This window comes from Amblyomma mixtum, chromosome 10 (genome assembly GCF_055824585.1).
Source record: "Amblyomma mixtum isolate Tamu chromosome 10, ASM5582458v1, whole genome shotgun sequence".
NCBI classification, from domain to species: Eukaryota; Metazoa; Arthropoda; class Arachnida; order Ixodida; family Ixodidae; genus Amblyomma; species Amblyomma mixtum.
Genome location: NC_143021.1, coordinates 69346063 through 69367171, shown reverse-complemented (window position 1 = coordinate 69367171; position 21109 = coordinate 69346063). Strand labels below are relative to the sequence as shown.

The 21109-nt window shown below is 49.5% G+C and overlaps 1 protein-coding gene across 1 annotated transcript in view; it reads left to right on the top strand.

Moving 5' to 3' along the window:
• Positions 1–21109, top strand: part of LOC149326051 (serine/threonine-protein kinase Nek7-like) — a 116087-nt gene that overhangs the window by 80504 nt on the left and 14474 nt on the right. The window lies entirely within an intron of this gene.

The following is a 21109-nucleotide window of genomic DNA, read 5'->3' as shown; positions in this document are numbered from 1 at the left end:
TGCAGTTCGCTAACCTTGCGGACCTGGCGAAGGCAGCCGACAGCCTAATGGAGCGGGCTTGGCGTCGACTGCAGTATAGGCCACCTCCTCCCCCGGGCAACCAAGTGGCCAGGGACTTGGCCTTCCGGCCAGCCTCAGCCGCACTCGGCGTTCCAGCGCTGCAGCCAGCTCTAACGGCGGCACCCTCGACCGCGTACCAGTCGGCAGCCGCGGCTGTATACCAACCCGCCCCAACGTCACCCGCATACCAGTGGCCCCTTCACCCCGCGGCCATCCAGCCATCCTTCCACAGGGATCAGCTACACGCCCAAGTAATGCCAGCGCTACCCGCAGTACCCGCTGTTCTGCCCCCGCCTCGGCCCCAGCGGGCATACATGGGACGGACTCAGTGCCTACGCTGCGGAGGAGTGGGCCACATTGCTCGCGACTGCGCGACTGGACGCCGAACCGGACCACCAGTTTGCTACCGCTGCGGGCGGTCAGGCCATTTTCAAGCCCAGTGCCCGGGAAACGGACGCCAGTAGACGCTGCCCCGGCGGGCGTCTACGACAGTGCACTGCTAGTGGCAAGTACAGCCGGTAGGAGGGAGCCCCTCTTGGATGTCCGGATAGGATCAACTACATTCCAGGCACTGCTCGACACGGGTTCCAGTGTTAGCCTACTGGGGCTGAGGGCGATGGCAGCTGCAGAGGCTACTGGGGCCAAGCACAAGAGAGAGAGGCGAACACTGCGTCTGGCAACAGGTTGGTCCCAGTCCACCACAGCGCTCAGATGCAAAATTAAGTGGGCGGCCAGCTGTCGCAGGCAGCGGTTCTTGTGTGTCCCAGATCTCTGCAGGGACATCGTGTTGGGAAGGGACTTTCTGACGGTGGCTGGAATTTCTATACATGTGGCACTAGGAGGATGGACGGTGGGGATGGAGCCACAATGCATTGTGCCCTTTGTCAAGGCCGAGATGGTGGTGGTGAGAGAGCCCTTGCTTGAGGGAGAATCTTACTGTTTGGACAGCCTCTTTGCAGAGCAAGCCTCCCTCGCTGCCAGTGTGGCCCATGCAGTGCTCACAAATGACAATCACTCGGACAACATGACCACATGTTTGGCCACAAGCGTGGAGGGGGTGCTAGAGATCTTCAAGCCAATTTTTACCACGACTCCTGGCTGCACCACTCTTGCTGAACACCGCATTGACACTGGAGACAGCCTGCCAGTTCGCTGCAAACTGCGACCAGTGAATGCGAAGAAGCAGAAGATAATTGAAAGCTGCATTGAGGATATGCTCCAACAAGGCCTCATACGCCGCAGCACAAGCCAATGGACCAGTGCTCCTGTGCTCGTGGCGAAGAAATCTGGGGGCTATCGCCTCGCAATTGACTACCGCCCACTCAACTCGCGTACCAAGGTGCCTGCCTATCCCATGCCGCGGACAGACTGGCTGCTAGCACAACTTGGTCGAGCCCAGTGGTTTTCAAGCTTGGACCTGTCCCAAGGGTTTTTCCAGATACCTGTCCGGGATGAGGATATTGCGAAGACTGCATTCATATGCCACCAGGGAACATTTGAATTCACTAGAATGCCGTTCGGTGTGGCAGGTGGTCCAGCCACATTCCAAACATTGATGGACAGGGTTTTGGATGGCATAAACCATGTGTATGCCATGGCCTTCTTAGACGATGTTCTGGTGTATTCCGAGACTCTAGAGAGCCATGCCACACATGTCCATGAAGTGCTGCGACGTATCAGCTCTGCAGGTCTTACCATTAACCCTAACAAGATTCAAGTGTGCCGTCAGACACTTAAGTTCCTGGGCCACGTAATCTCCCCAGGACAGTGCCGACCAGATGAAGAGAAAGTAGTAGCTGTACTGGACTACCCTCATCCAAACACAATCAAGCAGCTACAAGCATTCCTGGGGTTAGCAGGCTACTACCGGAGCTTCATCCCTCAGTTCTCAATTGTTGCCCGGCCTCTTACTGATCTCCTGAAGAAAAGCCAGCGCTGGGTTTGGAATGCTGAACAGGAAGAGGCATTTGCCACATTGAAGGGATTGTTGGCCCACGATGTGGTGACAAGCCTTCCGGACTTGAATCGGCCCTTCATTGTCGAAACAGACGCCAGTGGAACCGGTATTGCGGCCGTGCTTCTACAGGCAGGTCCCGACAACCAGCTGCGACCGGTCTCATTCATCAGTCGAGTGCTGACAGAGGCCGAGAAGCATTACACTGTCCAAGAGTGGGAATGTCTTGCAGTGGTTTGGGCAGTGGACAAATTCAGGCCCTATCTGGAGTTTACCGAGTTTGAGGTGCACTGCGACCACTCCTCACTGGCATGGATGTTCACCACTGACCAGGCTTCGCCAAGAGTCAGACGCTGGGTGCTCCGGCTTCAAGGGTTCAAGTGCAAAATCAAGCACAGAAGGGGGCTCGCTAACATTCCTGCCGATGCTCTCAGCAGGGCACCTCTTCCCCGGGCAGACATTCCAAGCCCTAGCCTCTCTGAAACGCTCTTCCCGATCGCTACTCCAGAAAGCGAGTCCCAGATCAGCTTTGAGACAACAGCAGGGCTCTCTGCACCAGAAGACATTTCCGTTCTTAGTGATACCCAGCAGCTGATTGACAACCAGGGAAAAAGACCCCCTTTTGTCAAAGCTTAAGGATGTTTTGCAGGGCAGAGGGCTCCCTGACAGGGACCCAGACCAACGTCTCCTGCAGGACTTGGCAGAGGTGACAGAGCTCGATGCCAGCGGATTGCTCGTTCAGCACAGGGGGAACAAGAAGGTGCCTTGGCTCCCGGCCCACCTGCGGCAGCTTGCCCTCAAGATGGCACATGATCATCCTACAAGTGGCCATGCTGGCTTCTACAAAACACTAAATCGACTGTCAAGCCGCTTTGTCTGGCTGGGTATCCGAGCTGATGTGTCCAAGCACGTGCAATGTTGTGAGGTATGCCAACGTACCAAGGCCCGTCGTCAGAAGCCTGAAGGCCTCATGAGCAGCCAATGGGCCACTGCTCCCATGGAAGAACTCAGTGTGGACATAGTCGGGCCACTGCCCCCTTCACCACGGCACCACAAGTATCTGCTTGTTGTGATTGACAAATTCACAAAGTTTATTGAGCTATTTCCTCTGCGTGCGGCGACGAGCAAAAATATTCTGGACTGCATGGTTCAAGTTTTTTGCCGGCACGGAACTCCTCTAGCAATATCCAGTGACAACGGGAAACCTTTTGTGAGCGCAGTGTGGCGTGGCCTCCTGAAGCATTGGGGCATAAAAGATCGACACACTGTGCCCTACAGACCTGCCGGACAAATGGTGGAGCGCCATAATGGCACAGTGAAGGAGTGCCTCCGGGCCTATTGCACCAACCACAGAGACTGGGATCAGCATATCCCAGAGATTGCTTTGGCCCTACGCACAGCTGAAAGTGTAGTCACGGGCTACACTCCTGCCTTCCTCTGTTACGGCCACGAGCTTCGAACCCCATGGGAGCCAACAGACTGCAAACAGGACGCAGAACCACCTGCAACGGAGTACCATGCTTTCGCAGCTGAGATAAGTCGCTGCCTTCACGAAGCTCTTTCCTTCACTAAGACGCACCAGGCAGCCGTCAGACAAAAACAGAAGTCCTGCTACGACAAGCACCGCAAGCAAGTCACAATTCAGCAGGGTGACCTGGTTCTCCTCGACCGCCACACGATCAGCGACGCTGCCAAGGGCATATCAGCCAAGCTTGCCCCACGGCGTGCAGGCCCTTACCGAGTGGCTAGGTGCACAGGGGACAACAACTTTATTCTGAAGGACCCCACAACTGGGCGCCGCCACGGCATTGCCCATGCTGACCAGCTCACACTGTACCACTCGGAGGCACGAGACTCACCGACCAGTTCACGCACTGAGGGGGGGAGACCTGTTAGGACAGTGTGGTGGCGGAGGGACTAGTTCCGGGGGATGCAACGAGAGGGCGCTAGCGGACCGCCTAGTGGTCATCATCGGGAGGGAGAGCGGCGGCGGGGGGTGACGGGGAGGTGGGAGATAGGAGAAGGCAATAAAGGTTGTTGTTGGCGTGGCGCCCGTGTGTTTGGGAGTGGTGCGGTTCTGTCACTGCTGAGGCGTGACAATATATATATATATATATATATATATATATATATATATATATATATACCAGGTGTCCCAGCTAAATGTAACCAAGCTTTTAAAAAACACGGCGTGTCCTAGCCATCTCAAACCAAATGAGGGTTGTTTAGAGTCGCGTGACCTAGTCTGCAGTATTTTTTTCGTTCTTCAAGGTTGACTAATAAGTTAAGCTTAATTAACAAACTTTTTAATTATTGACTTGAGGAACAAAGTGTCAATGGAAAAGTTGTAGATCGCTTTGAGAAACAGCTTACTGAGACATTTGCAGCAAAGTAATATTTACGTAAAGTAGTTTTGTTACCGGCCTTTAACCATAACCCGCACAATAAGAAAAAGCTTTCACATGACAACTGTGCCACTTCAACGTCCCAAGACGCGCCTTAAAGAATAAAATCCATTTTTTCTGAAGTCCTCTCCTCGATGAGACTGGGTGCACATTGGGACAGAGAAGTGAGCTAGCAGCTGGTCAGGTGACAACTTTCTTTTAAGGCCCATAAATGAAGCTACGTAAATCGTAACTTGACGGAAACCGCACTACTATAGTCGGATACAACTTAAGTCTGCAGTGAAGCTCCGCCCACAGAATTCCTCCACGACAAAAAAGTAATCCGCTACTTAAACGTTTCTTGTGACCAACACAAGAACTCGTCACAAGAAAAAGATTATAAGCTCTAGGATTTTGACCTGGGGATTGTTTGATATAGTCAAGCATTAAAAAGCTGATTTCGTTTACAGTTGCGGTTGGGCAGCGGAGTAATACAGGACGCCGCAAACCGCGGCCCAGTGTTAGCAACTGCTGTTTTTTTAAGTTGTATCCTACTTTAGCGGTTTTTCAAGGTGGTCTAAAACTTTTGCATTGGCACTTTCTTCCTCATGTTAATAATTAAAAAGTTAGCTAATTAAACTTAACTAATGAATTAACTTTTAAGAGCGAAAAAAAAACTCAAGACTAGGCCACGCGACTATGAACAACCCTGAGTTGGTTTCACTGGACTAGGACACTTCGCCTTTTTTAAAAGTTTGGTTTCATTTAGCTGGGACACCCTGTATATAATGTTACGGGACGGCGGGCCCGCGCAGAGAAAGGCACAGAGAGACGCAGGAGACCCAGACACAACCGGCCGCGGCGGTTCTCTTTCGTTCTCTATCTCTCGCGCTAGCGCCGCGCGCTCTCCCCTCGCGCTCGCCCCGCGCCTCTTCTTTATTTGTTTAGCGCAGCGCGCTCTTGGTTAGCTTAGGTCGTATGCCGTTACAATATATATATTGTAAGAGAGAGAGTTGGGGTTTGATGCCCCAGTGGCTAGCGCCCACGAAGGAGAGAAGAAGGAAGACGAAGCTCGGGTGCGTGCTTGCGAAAGCTGGCCTGCTGAGCAGCACCACTCGAACACAGACTGGGCGTCCACACTCATTACACTCGGTGGAGGTGCTGCCTGCTCTTCCCCTGGAGCTACGCCATGATGCCCAGGCTACCAGGCTCTACCACGACTAGAAGAGTGCGGTGAGGGGCTAGTTGGTACAACATTATGAGAACAAAAAGTAACTGCGCAAAAGGACGGGACAAGAGAAAGAGAACCACACAGGACAAACGCAGCCGAAGCTGCCCAAGCAACCACAGATATCCGTCGGACGTACGAGCTAGATCCGAACGTCCTTTGCCGAGATCGGACGTCCATCGGACGTACGAACAGAATCCGATTTCGGATATCTGTATTCGTACATCCGCCGGACGTACGGACAGTGTCCACTTTTCTATATCCGCATGAGAGACGAGGTGTACGTCCGAAGGATGTAAGGCCGAGTATTTTCCCAGGCCATGAGTATGGACGTTTTTTATTTCACAGAAAATTCGCGTCTTTCGTGTATGTACACTGTTTTATTTGCATCAGTTGGAGGGTTTGACGCGAAGATGTTTGTAAATTGGTGCGATTCCACTCCTACCTGCAGTGCAAGAGCCGCCAACGAGCTAAATTTATATAAGAGGAGAAGCAGGTGTTGCAGAATTTTGCAAGAACTCAATGACTAGTTTTATATTTATAAAACTTCTCCAAATTAGTGGAGTTGTGCGACATGTCCACCGTTTTGCTAGCTAAACTTGCCATTGAAACCATACGCAAGTATTAGTAAGTATCAAAACCATCATCATAGATGTCAGTTCGCGGTCAGTCCAATCCAATCCATCAGTACGGCTCCGTAGCGCTGTTGCTGGTTTGTCACGTAGTGTTGTCGCGCAGGAGCTTTATAGCTCTTTTATTATAATGTGTGGCTTTGTTCGGTCTGTGGACGAAAGTAGTATATAACTTAAGCAATTCGAAAGATACGGGAAGCGCCTGAAGCTCTTCTGGAACACCGGAATCCCGTACTGCATCGACCTTGGTTTAAAGAAGGCTTAGGATAGGATAACTTTATTCGGCTCTAGCACAAGGTTTTTTTTATGTGGTCAGATGAGTCCATCCGCAACGGTCGGTTGCCCCTATTCCAGGGCTCCGCTGGATGCTGCCGTCAGCTGAGCTCGCCGTATCAAACCGATCTGGTCATCGCGGCAGTCGCTGGAGAGCAGACCCTCCCATTGCTCCACACTTGGGTTTTGTATAACTGGCACGATGTCGACTTTTTGACATGCCCATGTGATGTGATACAGTGTAGGTTTTTCATGGCACCACGGACAATTGTGTGCGTAAAGTGTGGGGTGAATTTTACTTAGTGTGTTTAGATTTGGATATGACCCCGTTTGAAGTTGTCTCCATGTGACAGCCTCTTCTTTGTTTAAAGATGTTTGCGGTGGTGGGTACCGCATCCTGCTGCCTTTGTAGTTGTTGAGTATGGTCGAGTATTCCTGAGGTACTGGCAGGGATTCCTCAAGGTCGTTGACGTTGGATGCTCGGTAGTTAGTATATCCTCGAGCTATCCTGTCTGCCTCTTGGTTTCCTGCCACCCCCGTGTGCCCCGGTACCCAGATGATCTTATGTTTGATCGGCTTGTGTGGTTTTGCATGTGTTTGTTGCGTCTTGCAGTCTACAGAGCGGAGTATGCGGAGCGCTCTGTGACCGACTCTGCCGCAAAGATAGTTGCGGCAGGCTGCTTGTGAATCAGTAAGAATTGTCAGTGACCGCCCAGTCCGATAGCCCTCCGCTGCCGCTAGAGCGACGGCCGCTTCTTCAGCCTCAGCTATCGTGCAGTCTTGCAGGGAGGCGCTGGTAATCTCGTGTAATTCCGAGTTGACTACAGTTGCCACTGCGTTGTTGGTGCCTTGTCCCCTAGTCATGGCATATGTGGCAGCGTCGACAAACACTGTTGTATCCTGGGATGCGTGTGTTTTCTGTAAGCGGTCGGCCCTTGCCTCTCTTCGGTCTCTGTGGAGGTTCGGGTCCATGTTTCTTGGTATTGGTGCCACCCTGAGCGTGCTGCGGTACTCATCGGGGATCGTTTTAGTTCTCAATATTTCTCGAATTTGTTCAGTGTAGCCCAGTTTCTTTAAAAGAACTCTGCCTGTGGGGGTCTGCTGTAGTCTGCGCATTTGGGCAACATGCTGCGCTTCCCGTAATTCCTCAAACGTGTTGTGCAGTCCCAAGGCTAAGAGCTTTTCAGTTAAGGCTTAGTGCACATGTGATTGCCTACGAAGGTATGTATCCAGTACACTTCTTGGAACTTGCTTCTAGGACAATGCAGCATGCTCATATAACATTCGTTCACAGGACAGTGGGAGCAGTAAGCGCGATGAGATGGCTTCCACAAGTGTGTGCTGTTCTCACACTTTCGGGAGCCTACATCACACAGCTGCGGGAGCCCTCAACTCGCGCGGCTAATTCCCACTCCTCTTCAAAGTTGCGGGACGGAGTATTTTCGCATCTTGTTAATTTTTAAGGCATCGCTAGGTTCACTGTGCTTATATAAAGAGTGACAACGCGCGAAAGGCAGACCATAGGAAGCACGTGTAGTTCGCAACGGAAGCTTTGCGGCTTTCTGTGCACAGTCGCTTACAGTGCTGCGCAGGTTAGTGCCCTAAGGCCCATGAGAATAAATAAAGAACAGATACATTGTCAAATATGGTGTGGAAAAGTGAGAGCTGTTATTGCCTTGTGACGACCCCACATAATGCGCAGGTCCACACGGGACGGAGAGGCAAGAAGACACCGTATGACTCAGTTTAAACAAAATGATGTAATCAATAATTATACATTGTACATCAGAGGCTGGGGTGTCCGAGCTTACGTGGCGACGCCGTCATGGGGACGATGGAGGGGCTCCGGAGTTGCGATCCGTCGGTTGCTGGCAGAAGCTGCGCGCCGTCCGGCTTCGGCGCTGAAGAACCCTTTTTCGTGTCCGATCTCGTCCTCAGCGTGCGTTTCGTCCGCACTCGCCAGCTATATCTGCTCCGCCGGCCACGCCCGATCTCCTGTCTTCCCGGCTGGATTGTTTCTTTCTTCCTCCTTTCCACGGCGGCGCCGCGGCACCCCCGACCTCCCTCGTTGGAATGTCGTTTGTCTCCCGCCGGCAGCTTTCTTCTCTTGTCGGGTTGTCAGCCTCTCCTGTGTCCTTGTACGGCCAGGCAGCCTAATTGGGCTGGCTTTCCCTCCCGCCGGCGCCTTTGTACCATTGTACCCCTTCAGTGGCTTGCCGCCGCTGGGGGCTCCGTCTAGGCGGCGCCGCCGAACGCGGACCGTTTAAGGGGAGACAAGGGAGTAGGACGGTTGAGCACAGAGGAGATTCCGCCGAAGATATGGGCCCTGGTAGCTCACGCACGGAACGTCACACTCGCTCACCCTCCAGAAGAATGTTCTCCGAACATTTGAGTCCAGGCAGCTCCACTTCTTTTTCTGAATCGCCTCGCACATTCCGTCCGACAAAACACTTTTCGCTGCACACAACACCACTGCACTGCACCATATGCCGCAGCTGTCATAACTGGCGTCTCCAGGGGCAGCACTGATCTTCTTTCACAGACAAACATGAAACTCAGCACCCAAGCCTCTCCTTGCTAGTCCAAACTGGACGAAATAAATTTACCACAGTTACAAAGGAGCTCCCACTTCCAGCACAATCACGGCACAGACAAAAAAATATATAGATAACGAAAGGAAGTCGGGCATGTTCTGCATCCTGTGTAAAAGTGTTACTTAATGACAGAAAGGCTTAACTATAGCAACTCCGATATTTTAACACATAAGCACATAGCAATGTTATGAGCTGCAGCATTACACAGTCTTAACCAGTCCCCAACTCCGCTCTGTTTACGCCATTAGTCCGACTTAGCTTTCCGATTTCGAAGCGGATATCGGCGTTCATGAGTCGTACCAAGTAATTCTGTGACCCCTTGTCTGCTTTGAGACTCGCGAGGGCTCGTGGCAGGAGCCTCTCTTGGCGTTATCTGCGCGGCAACCTCGCGCGCTCCTTCCTCCAGCAATGCATGAAGTAAATCCGGTGGCATTCCTGCCGTAACCTCTGGCGCTTGCCGAACAAATGCAGGAGAGGGCGTTTCTTGCGAACAATCTGCGCGCTCCGCTTCACTTCGGTCCCCATCAAAATCTGCGCTTTCCCCCTCCTCATTTCGTGAATACTGAACCGGTGCCGACTTGAGGCGATTTGCGTGTATCCTTATCAAGCGGCGGTTCACGTCTCGGACCCTGAAGTTTACCGGAGAAAGCTTCTCGACAACCTCGCACGGTCCTCTCCACCTCGTCTGGAACTTACGAGCCAACCCAATCTGTCTTTGGCAGTTTTCGATGTACACGCTGTCCCCCACATCAAACGGCGCGTCTCTAGCACCGCGATCGTGCACCTCCTTCCTGCGCTTCGCCGCTTTCTTTATGGCCTCCTTTGCGATGTCCCTCGCCACTTGCAAGCGCGATTCTAGCTCAACCTTATAGTCGTCCAGTGAAGCGTATGGGACACGACGGGGGCCCTCTGGCACTTCACTAGGCTGGTCCGGGTCTCGGCCGTAGAGAAGAAAGAATGGCGATTCGCCCGTGCTCTCGTGTGCTGCGGAATTGTAGGCAAACATTGCATACGGGAGCCACAAGTCCCAGTCCCGCTGGTCGCGCGAAACAAAATGCGACAGGAACCCGGCCACGGTTTGGTTCAGTCGCTCCACCGCGCCGTTGCAAGCCGGATGGTACGGTGTTGTCTGCTTCTTAGTGATCTTAAGCAGCTCGCAAACTCTCCTCATTAGCTGCGACACGAAGTTCGTTCCCCGATCTGTCAAGAGTTGCCTCGGAGATCCATGTCGGAGCACGATCTGTTCGACAAATGCTCTTGCAACCGTGTCTGCTTTCTGATCTGGGAGTGCTACCGCTTCCGCGTATTTTGAAAGGTGATCGACTAATACTAAAATGTACCTGTTTCCAGAAGTGGTCGTGGGCAATGGGCCCATTATATCCATACCTGTCCGTTCGAAAGGAGCCGAAACCTCAGGGAACGGCTGAATTGGTGCTGGCCTGCGTCCCTTGGGTGTTTTTCTTTCGAGACAGGAATCACACTTCGCACAGTAGTCTCTAACATCCTGTCGCATGCCACTCCAAAAGTACAAACGCTCGACGCGCCTGCGTGTCTTCGCTACGCCAAAATGACCGGCGCACGGCGCATCGTGGAACGCGCGAAGAACCCTTTCTGTCCACGACCGAGGTATGACGACTCTCTCCCAAGCGGTTTTCTCTGGTCTCCCTTTCCTGGTTGGCCTCGTGCGCCGACACAGGGTGCCGTCTTTGCCAATGAAATAAGCTAGCTGTTCGGGGTGAGATGGTGCGCCCTCTAAGCTTTCGATTATTCGCTTCAGGTCAGGATCTTTGCACTGCTCTGTGCGTAATTCGGCGGGGTCGACTACGGGGACAAACTCATCTATAGCTGACACGGCAGCTGTACGGCTGAGCGCATCAGCATTCAGATGTGTCTTTCCTGACTTGTGCTCCACCTCAAAGCAGTATTCCTGCAGCTGTATAGATTCCATCTAGCGAGTCGCGAGCTAGGGTCCCTGACACTCATCACCCATTTCAGAGGATGGCAGTCTGTGACTAGCTTGAATTGGCGGCCGTAAAGGTAGCATCTGAAGTGCTTTACTGCCCAGACAACGGCGAGGCACTCCCTTTCTGTAGCTCCGTACTTCTGCTCTGTGGGGCTCAGCTGTCGGCTAGCAAAAGCCACGGGATGTTCTTTGCCCTCGATAACCTGAGATAACACAGCACCAACTGCGAACTTTGACGCATCTGTGGCCAAAACGAAGGGCAAATTAAAATCCGGGTGGCGCAACAGCGGTGCACTCATTAGCTTCCTCTTCAGGGCCCCAAAAGCATCCTCCTCGTTTTTGCACCAGCGAAAGGCGACATTTTTGGCTGTTAAGGCAGTGAGCGGCTTAGCGAGCTTGGCGAACTCCTCTATGTGCCTTCGGTAGTAACCGATCAGGCCGAGAAACTGGCGGACACTAGTCGGGGATGGAAAATCCGAGACACACCTTAGTTTCTCAGGGTCCGGTCGCACGCCGTCAGCTGAAACAACGTGCCCGAGGTATTTCACCTCGTTTTTGAGGAATTGGCACTTAGAAGGCTTCAGCTTGAGACCAGCTCCTCTTAGTCGCACCAAAACCTGCTCAATATCGCGCAAGTGTTTCTCAAAACTGTCACTGTATATGATTATGTCATCCATATACACGAAGCACAGCTTCCCCAGAAGACCCGCCAGGATAACATCAGCGGTTCTCTGCCAGACAGCAGGGCTATTGACCAGACCCATCGGCATTCTTTTCCATTCATAGTGCCCTGAGGGCGTGTTGAATGCCGTTTTCTCAGCATCTGCCGGATCCATTGCTATCTGCCAGAATCCCGCCGCCATGTCCACTACCGTGAAGTACCTGGCAGAGCCCAGCTGAGAAAGCGTCTCCTGTATATTGGGAATGGGGTATGGATCGATGCGAGTTACGGCATTTAGTTTGCGGTAGTCCACCACCAATCGATACGAGCCATCTGGCTTTTCCACCAATAGTGCCGGTGCTCCCCATGGTGACTTTGAGTGTTCGACAATGCCGCGATCAATAAGGTCCTGCACCTGCCGCTCCATCTCCTCACGTTGGGAGTAAGGAATCCTGTACGCACGTTGGTAAACGGGCGATGAAGTGCCGGTTTCTATCCTGTGCTTTATAACGCCACAGCAGCCCAAATCCAGGTTGGACGCGGCGAATACCTCTGAGTAGTCGTTCAGCAAACCAGCCAGAGCCTCCTTCTCCCTGGATTTTACGTGGGAAAGATCGAACAACGCATTTGGAGGAGCCGAAGGACTAGCATGCTCTACAGTTGCGAGTACCGTATCGGTGGGCTCATGTTTCTCTATCGCAGAGGTGAAGAAAGCCAATGTTTTGTTCCTGGGAAGGCTCAGTGGCTGCTGGCTACAGTTAACCACCCATAGAGGCACTCTGTGGGCGTCATTAACAGTCACGAGGCACGCGGCCGCCTTCAGGCCATTACTAAGAGAGTCGACCGGTTCAAGCACTCCCACGGCGCCGCTCTCTACATCTGCAGGCACATAAGCGTACAAAATGTGCTCCGACCACGGAAGGACGACCGCCTCATCGACCAGCTTCACGGCGACCCGCGAATATACCTTCTCTAATGATCCCACTGTTGGACGTGTGTCGATATCGGTACTGCGAATCTCAGCCCTGCTCCTGTTCAAAAACGGAACTTTTGAGCCCCCCGCATTAACTTCTTCCTCAGAGAATGAGACTACTACCTTCCCTTTTCTCAAAAAATCCTGCCCTAATATACCTGACACTCCGTTTGGCAGAGACACCGTGTCCGGGCATACGTAGCAGGGGTGCTCCAATGCAATTCCGCCGAGAGTGAAGTGTAACCGGTAGAGCCCACTTATGCCAAGAGGATCCCCCGTTATGCCTACAAATTTGGTTGCCATACCACCAGACGCTTCCAACACCTCGCGATCCCCTTTCCTTCGAAGCGTGTTAAAGCTGCTTTGGCCCCGTGTCTATCAACAATTCCATGCAACAACCATTTAACTTGCAACGCACAACAGGGCATGCCTCGTCGGCCACACAAACCACCACCACCTCATTACCCACTGCTCCCTCCCCACACTCATCAGGATGGGGAGGACAACCTAGTTTTTTGTCCCTGTATCTGGAGCCTCGCTGTAGGCTTGCTTAGGGCGTGTCTCGCCTGCTTCTCTTTGTGGCTCCCCACGGCGCACGTTTGGGCAGAACCTTGCGATGTGTCCGCGACCCTGGCACGCGAAGCACGCGATTTCTTCGAAATCTCGCATACCGCGCCTGTAGCTTTGTGGCGGTCTCCGGTTTCCAGCGAATGGGCGCCGTTGAGCGCCCGCTTCAACCTGGCGTTCCACCTGCTGAGATAGCAGCTGCTCTAAGCGATCTAACCGCTCTGTCAAGAGGCGTAAGGCTAAACGGAGGAAGACGATCCTCATGTCACGTGACTTTTAATGACGTCATTCCAAAATGGCGTTTGTTTAGGTACATTTCTGGGTACTTTTTGTTGCAAAATTAGGTAAAAATGGCGTCGCAAAATTTTGAAACGTCCCTAGCCATAGTTCCTAGGTCGCTGGCGTCTCCACGGTTGCCACGGTGACCATCGCTGTCATCGCCAACGCCACGGTGGTTTGTTGACATGGCTGCGATGGCTGTTTACCGCGCGGTGCATTGACGTGTGGAGTAAGTGCTGCCGTGAAAGTCATCAAAGGTTGGTGCAATGGCGAGTAATATTGACCGCGCTAACGTCCGGACTTGTACCCCAGTGCCCTAGTGTTGTCTTTATTATGGAAGTTTGCAGTGCGACCCAGCCGTGGTATGATATCGGAAGCCCCTAGAGACGTTTTGCAAGGCGGTGCTTGACTGAATTTGACGTCACTTCAGTTCTCTTCGGCACCTTTCGGTATTGTATCTCGTGTTTGAACATTGCCTCCTCTAGAAGGAGGCAGTGGTTTGAAGCATTGGATGAGTGTCGAAAATTATGTTTCCTTGTGTTGCGTGTAACTGATTCTGACCTGTACGTACTGATAGGATGAGCTCGTATGCATAAAAATGGTGGGTACTGCGAGCCATTTGGCAGTTGCGGTGCATATATGCTATGTTCCTGGAGTCCTGCATGTGTGCCCACCGGCGACAAGCTATGCTAAAAAAAAAAATTTAAATGCGGAAGGAAGGCGGACTGGACGTACACGCTAGCCATTGAAAGGACAACACATCTTCCGTCTTAATGTTTAATATGCCTGCAGTGTCTACCCACAAACTAGCCAAGCTGTAATGGATTACTTCGCGTTGACACCCATGTTGCGCAAAGCACGCGGTAGGCCACAGCTGCTTTGTACGACGCCGTAGCGTTGCTCGCGACGCATCGTGCCACATGAACTATGGTACGCCGCTTTCTTCGCTGATAGGCGTTTAGCAAATGTCGTAGTATGGTCACACCACCGAACCTTTGAATATCTGGAAAGCTGCTTTTCTTTTATCTATTTGGTGAAGTGTTTTTATACTCATCAAGTAGAACGTGTGCTTCTTGGTGTATTTCTTTTAACGTTCAGCATTGGAATAAAGCCAGACAAGGCCGAAACTTGTTTTGCTTGCTCTGTCATTTCTGTAATGGTTTGTGATGAAGTGGGAGGCTTGACTTAGGCTTTCAGCATCCGCGTAGCCAGTGTGGCCCTTGGGTTTGTTTGGGAACGATGTTGGGTTATTGCAGCGTAAGTAAAACACAACACAGAGAGAAACGTAAACACTCCGGATGATCAGTTTCTTGCACTTTCTGTGTGTTACATTTTCTGAGCTTCAATTTCTAGACGCCGTGAATGCATTCCAAATTTCACAGCTGTTTTTTCTGCTGCAGCAGTTAGTAAAAACATTGACTGATAGGCAAGTTGGTATGACATAATAAGGCAAAAACAGCAGACCTGCATAAGGAAGATGCTGTGTCTTGTCTCATCTTCCTTGATCCTTGTGCAGGTGCAGTGTTTTAGCCTTATTAGTAAAAGTATGTTGTACAGGGACGTTGGATGTCATGCATGCCATAATGCGCTGCATTAACTTTGTGCTAGCATTTGTAGCTAGAAGGGTTTCTTTTTGACATTAGCATTGTATAAGTGAATATAATTTGTGCGCATACATGAATAGCATGCTGGCTTGGCCTTATGTAGGCGACTGCATCATTACGAAGTGTATGAGGTGTCACATTAATTGCACGCCTGCTTTTACTGCACGTTGCCAGTTTTGAGGGGAACATCTGTTTTGTGTGGAGTCAGCAGTGACTAGGCAAGCGACCTTTAAATGCAAATAAGCTTGCTCCATAGATGGCAGCTCTGTGGGGCAATGGACACACACAAAAAAAAAGAGTAGCCATGACCTTTCAATATAAAGTGAAGAAGCAGCATAAACCAAACATCAACACGCCATGCATGTGACATGCTTCTCTGCATACAGTGAAGAGCTTAAAAATGCATGAAATGTAAACATGGCTTGTCTGCTTATATTTGGTTGTTCCTTTTAGAGGGAAGCATTTTGACAAATTTTTCTCTGGTTTATGGCAAACGTCTAAAGGAGTGTGGGATTTCAGTAAGGAAACATTTACAGTTGGCCACATAAGTTTGAAGTATTCAAATTAGAAGGTCTGAAAAAGCTCTGTGCCTTTTCTTTCTAGCTGCATTCTAATTTTCATTCTTCGCTTGCCATGCTGCTGAATGGGTGGGTCTGCTGGTTCCTGAATTACTGTTTTTGTAATGTGCACAGTCAGAACATGTGTATATCACGAGTATGAGGCAACATATTTAAAAGCACAATGTGAAAAGAGCTTGTGGATGCATTTTTGAAGGTTGGCAGCTCAGTTCGCTGATATGTATAGGTGCTTTTTATATTGTCAAGGCCCATTAGGTATTAAAGGAGTAGAGACAACAAAATTTTAGTTGTTTCTTTCGGTTAGAATGATGCGCAGTACAGCTGCATGGATTGCGACGACAAGAGGCGATATATTTATAATTGCATTTTTTCTCTCGCACTGCTTTAGCTTAAACAACCGAAAGACGACTGTGATGTCAGGGATGTGTTCAGGTCATGTGAGGCATACAAAGACAGCAGTATTGTTGCAGCTTTGTTCACTGTTATTTGCATCAACTCGTACACAAACCTGTCTAAGAGTTGGAGTCACATAAAGTGAACAGGCAGCGATTATATCTCTTTTTGCATGCCTCATGTGACCTGAACATGTATCTGACTTCAGAGCAGTCATTCGGCTGTTAAAAACCGAAACCAGATGACACGAGAAAAAAAAATTAAATTGTAAATTATTTAGCTGACAAAGTTAAAATCCACATGGTGGCTTGTGTACAGCATTGCCTAGTGCATCACTGTAAAGAGAAATGTGTATCCAAAAATTTGGTTTCTCTACTCCATTAAAGATGTGGCCCATGACATGTTTGTGGCAGACCTTTGAGTTCATCATTCTTTTATGAGAGTTGTGAAACTGGCTCACTAGAGTGTAGCATATCAGGAGTCAGTGTTACTGGAGTACTCTGACCTCATGGTGATTAAAATAGAAGAAAACTAGTTGAGTCCACAAAGAATGAGGTGCTCCTTTCAGAAGCAGAGCTGCTGTGAAGAATGTTGTATGAAAAGACAACCATCAGCTCTTTGCTACATTTCAGTTTATTATTTTCTTGAAGACCTAGTAACGGGTATTACAGAAATGATAAGAGGTATGTTACAGAAATAATTGGTACCTGCATATTAGCACGACAAGGGGTGACTAATAAAATTTTTGTAGGGGTCTATAGAATTTTGTCTCCATCGAAATGCGACCGCCACAGCCGGGATCGAACCCACGTCTTTCGGGTCAGCAGCCAAGCACCATAACCTCTGAGGCACCGCGGCGGCCAGTGATGTTCTATTACTGGCCCTCGGTACGGTGGGTTCACGGTTTTGCGGTAGAAATGTTATTGGCTACACCTGTTGTGTGTATATTGGCTGAATATTTTTGTTCAAAGTAGTGCAAAATTTGTGAGTTCTTTTTTCTCTTAGAATCCACAATTCATACTGTGGCAGCTGTTACACTTGTATGACACGTTGATAAAACTAGCCAAAAATTATAAGCTTAAGCGTGTAGCAAACCAAGAAGGGCATGGGACTATTATAGTAATTTAGATGGAGTGGGGAAGTTGTCTATCGTTAATTTTTAGATTGCAGATATAGTAAAAGTAGACGATACCTAGGCAACATGGAAGACATAAAGCAGAGACCTGGACTTTTGGTTGCTTATAATGTGGTCAGCCGTTGCCCCGCTGCAATGGCTGAGTGGTTAGGGTGCCCGCTGCTGTTCCCAAGGACGGGTTCGATCCCAGTTGCGGCAGCTGCCTATCAGTGGAGGCGAAATGCTAGGCGCCTGTGTACTGAGTGACATCAGTGCTCGATAAAGAGCCCCATGTGGTCAAAATTAATCCGTAGCGCTGCACTATGCGTTCCTCATAACCCATGTTGCCTTCGGACATTAAACCCCATATTCTATACCATACCATAACTTTGACGTGTTCTGTGTGCTTGACCATTTAAGCTGCAGTAATTGCTGAGCACTTGTTAAGTTTTCATGAGTATTTTTATGTGCAAATGCACAGTGTGTGACGGGGTGCATATCGATAATTACGTATGCATGGCACTCATGCTAAGACTGGCGTGCATGTGAATATTTGTGTCCATCGTGTAAATAAACGGAAGTTGCATAAATAGTGAACTAAATGTAGTGTCAAAATGTCTGTGAAGAAAAAATTCTCATGTTTGCATGTGCTGTTGAGTCATTTTGATTGTAATGGCAAGCGTGGTTACGTTCAAGATTGCAGCAATATCTCGGCACATTATGATTTTGAATGGTAAAATTTTGTCTGTCTTGCATCCGTTGCAGTTTCAAGTAAGGTGGACGCACACAGTTTCAACATTGCTGCCAACATGATTTGTGTGAATGGCTTTGGCACTGTTGGGAGTAAGGCTTCTAGTCCATCTGAAGTGCTCTGATGAAAAATACCTTTTATAATGGTACTTGTGGTTCTTTCATGTCATTAAAACTAAACTCAAATAATAAATAATGTGAGTTTGAGCTGCATAAGTGAAAGTTATGTGACCGCTTTGTTCATGACAGTACATTTGGTTCGGTTCAATCCGCTACAATGATAGAAGACCATTCTGCTTTGAAACAGCAAATTGACATGCATTCAAACTTGGGATGAGCAACAAGAGAGAAAGCGTGCATATTGTTGACGATGCAATGTTGACCCTTAAGTGCCCCTGTTACGTTTTCAGTTTTCTTGCCTTAATTTTCTTATAGTCGCACTGGTATAGAAAACTGCCAAAAAATAGTCGCACGTCCTAGCTTTAGTCAAAACCAAGGAGAAGAAAACATGCATATTTATATTTTTGTTTTTTTTTTATGAATCAATTTTATTGGCGTTTCCTTTGAATGAGAGTGTTGATTTTCGTCAACTGCATAAACGACTTTCTTATTTATGTTGCAATTTTTAACGTCTAATGCTTTTTTTTTTCTAGTTTATTGCTGGTTTCGGCTATTTGTATATACTTTTCTTTGAGGGAACGCGCGATGATGATGATGCTAGCGCTCTTACAGCGCCCCCTACAGTCAGTTAGCAAAGAAGGCAAATAAGAAAAAAACAACATGGCGGTTGTTTACGTACGTTCGAATCGCGGTCCGCGGCTGTTGCGAGTGAAGTATTCGTCGGTGTCTCGTGTTTGTGGCGTGTGTAGTTCTTTAAATTTGCCCCTTTTTTGTTTGTGACCAGTAGACCGCCTATGGAATGCGTGTTTACCTCCCATGCGTCCCTAAAGGTGAGTGAGCAGGACGCAAGCCCGTGCCGTCAAGTACTGGCGTCCCTGATCTGGGTGTTTCCAGCTCATTCTGAAAATATCTGTGCATATAACTCTTGTTATAATCATCACGATGCAGTGTGTGGGCTGTGATATGTCGTCGCATTGACTATCTCATGATGCAAGGGTTGGACAACATTGCAGCATGTCGTTTCCAGCCCGCCTTCGATCCTTCAAGACACTGATCTGGACACCAAATGGCGACAGTACCAGTTGACGACTTTTGTGGGTGCGAGGTGGCGTAGATCTGCTAGATCACAGAGAGAAGCAATTTCCGGCAGAATAATCGCAAGACTAACCCACCTGTGGCTCGCAACAACCTCAGTGGACTGAAAAATGCTCGGGACAGAGCGAAGCAATAAAGCTGCACGGTGCGAACGCTAGATACGTTGCTTACGTCTCATGTAGTACCTATCTGAATTGAGTGTTCTGGAATGCACTGGCAGTGTGTACTTCTGCTCTTGGGCCGAGTCGTCCTTCATGGCGCAGAAAGAGTGCACTGAACGCATGTGCATACGCCGGGCGGCGCACCTTAAAAGTAAAATTGTTTCCATGTTCACTGCATGTTTTCAAAGGCACATGAGTTCTAAGGTAATCCTCCGAGTTCACGTTCTGTTGGTATAGTCATATTTGGTCTGTGCAATCAATGACTCTGTGCCCACATACTGTCAAAAAGCAAGATTTGTCAGATCTTTGTCAGCCAGAGATGATGTGCTGGCATGCATAAATTAATATATAGCATCGTAATAGTGTGACACTAAACACATTATTAAGATGTAATAGCAAGTAATTTCGATGTTTGTGTAGACCAGTGTATTTGCCTTCATTGAAAAAGATATTCAAGAAAGTGCTTTGGTGTTCGTATGAGGCGGGACAGAACTTGTGTACTAAGTATGTGATAGCCAAGTGCTCAGGGCGAAATGTCACCTACCACTGCCTCTCGCCGGGGCAGGTGGCTCTCTGGAATTCTTTACTTCAGCATACTGCAAAACTAAAATATGTGAAGAGCTGCACTCAAATTTCGCTTTACCGACTGTAGTTATTGGCTGTTGATTTTTTTTTTGCACGTGGTTTACTGCTCATTGAATAACACACATGGCTCAGTCTGTGCATTGTACTGTGTGCTACTTACTGCATGCAATGCTTCAAAAGCAAGGGTTCGGGCAAGTTGTTTGTTCTAGTTAAGGTTGGTCGCCGAACAGAAAGGGACGACACGGGAACCAGACACACAGCACCGACTGTCGAGATTTCTGTCAGTGCTGTGTGTCCGGTTCTCATGTTCATGCTGTCTTTATTTCTTTGCAATGTGACCAACCTTAACTTCAAAAGCAGTCTTCGCACTACGTATAGGGAGGGTGCACAGAGAGAGCCTGGTAATAAGCGTGTTCATTTTGTGCTCGTGTCTGTGTACAGCACCTGGTGCTAACTGCTCGCTATACTGCACATTTAAATTTAGGTGCCAAATATACTTCCTTGTGTTGCAGTGTGTGCACACCAGGGAATGATCTCGCATTTTGCATGGTGCAGCGAGCACTCTTCTCCTTAACATGTAACAAACTGTAGCTGTCTTTCAAAAATATCATTTTAGTGCATCAGCATCAGAACCCCTCCATGTTGGAATAATCCGTCGGTCTGAAGCCTCAGGTGACAGAGTGGAGGGAGTGAAATCCACCTTCACGAAATTGCAGGGAAGAGGGAAGAAGAGAGGGCGGGAGGAGGCGGTTGGCAAGCGGTTGCAAATCTGAGTCGAAGGGTGGAGAGAGTGGATGTGTCACTGATGGATGGGATTTCATCGGGTGAGTGGAGTGGGGGTGTCACGTAGTGATTGATGGTACCCATTCATACAGTCTGACCCTGTCAGCGGCTGCTCGGTCCGGCAGGAACATAATGCTAACTTTGGCTTATGGGGTTTAACGTCCCAAAGCGACTCGGGCTCTGAGGGGCGCCACAGTGGAGGAATCCAGTAATTTCGACCAACAGTGGCCCTTAACGTGCTCCGACATCGCACAGCATCTGGGCCTGTAGTGTGTCACCATCGGAATACAACTGCCGCAGCCGGGATCATACCAGCGTCTAATGGAATTTGTTTAATTTTGTCGTTACACTCACAGCA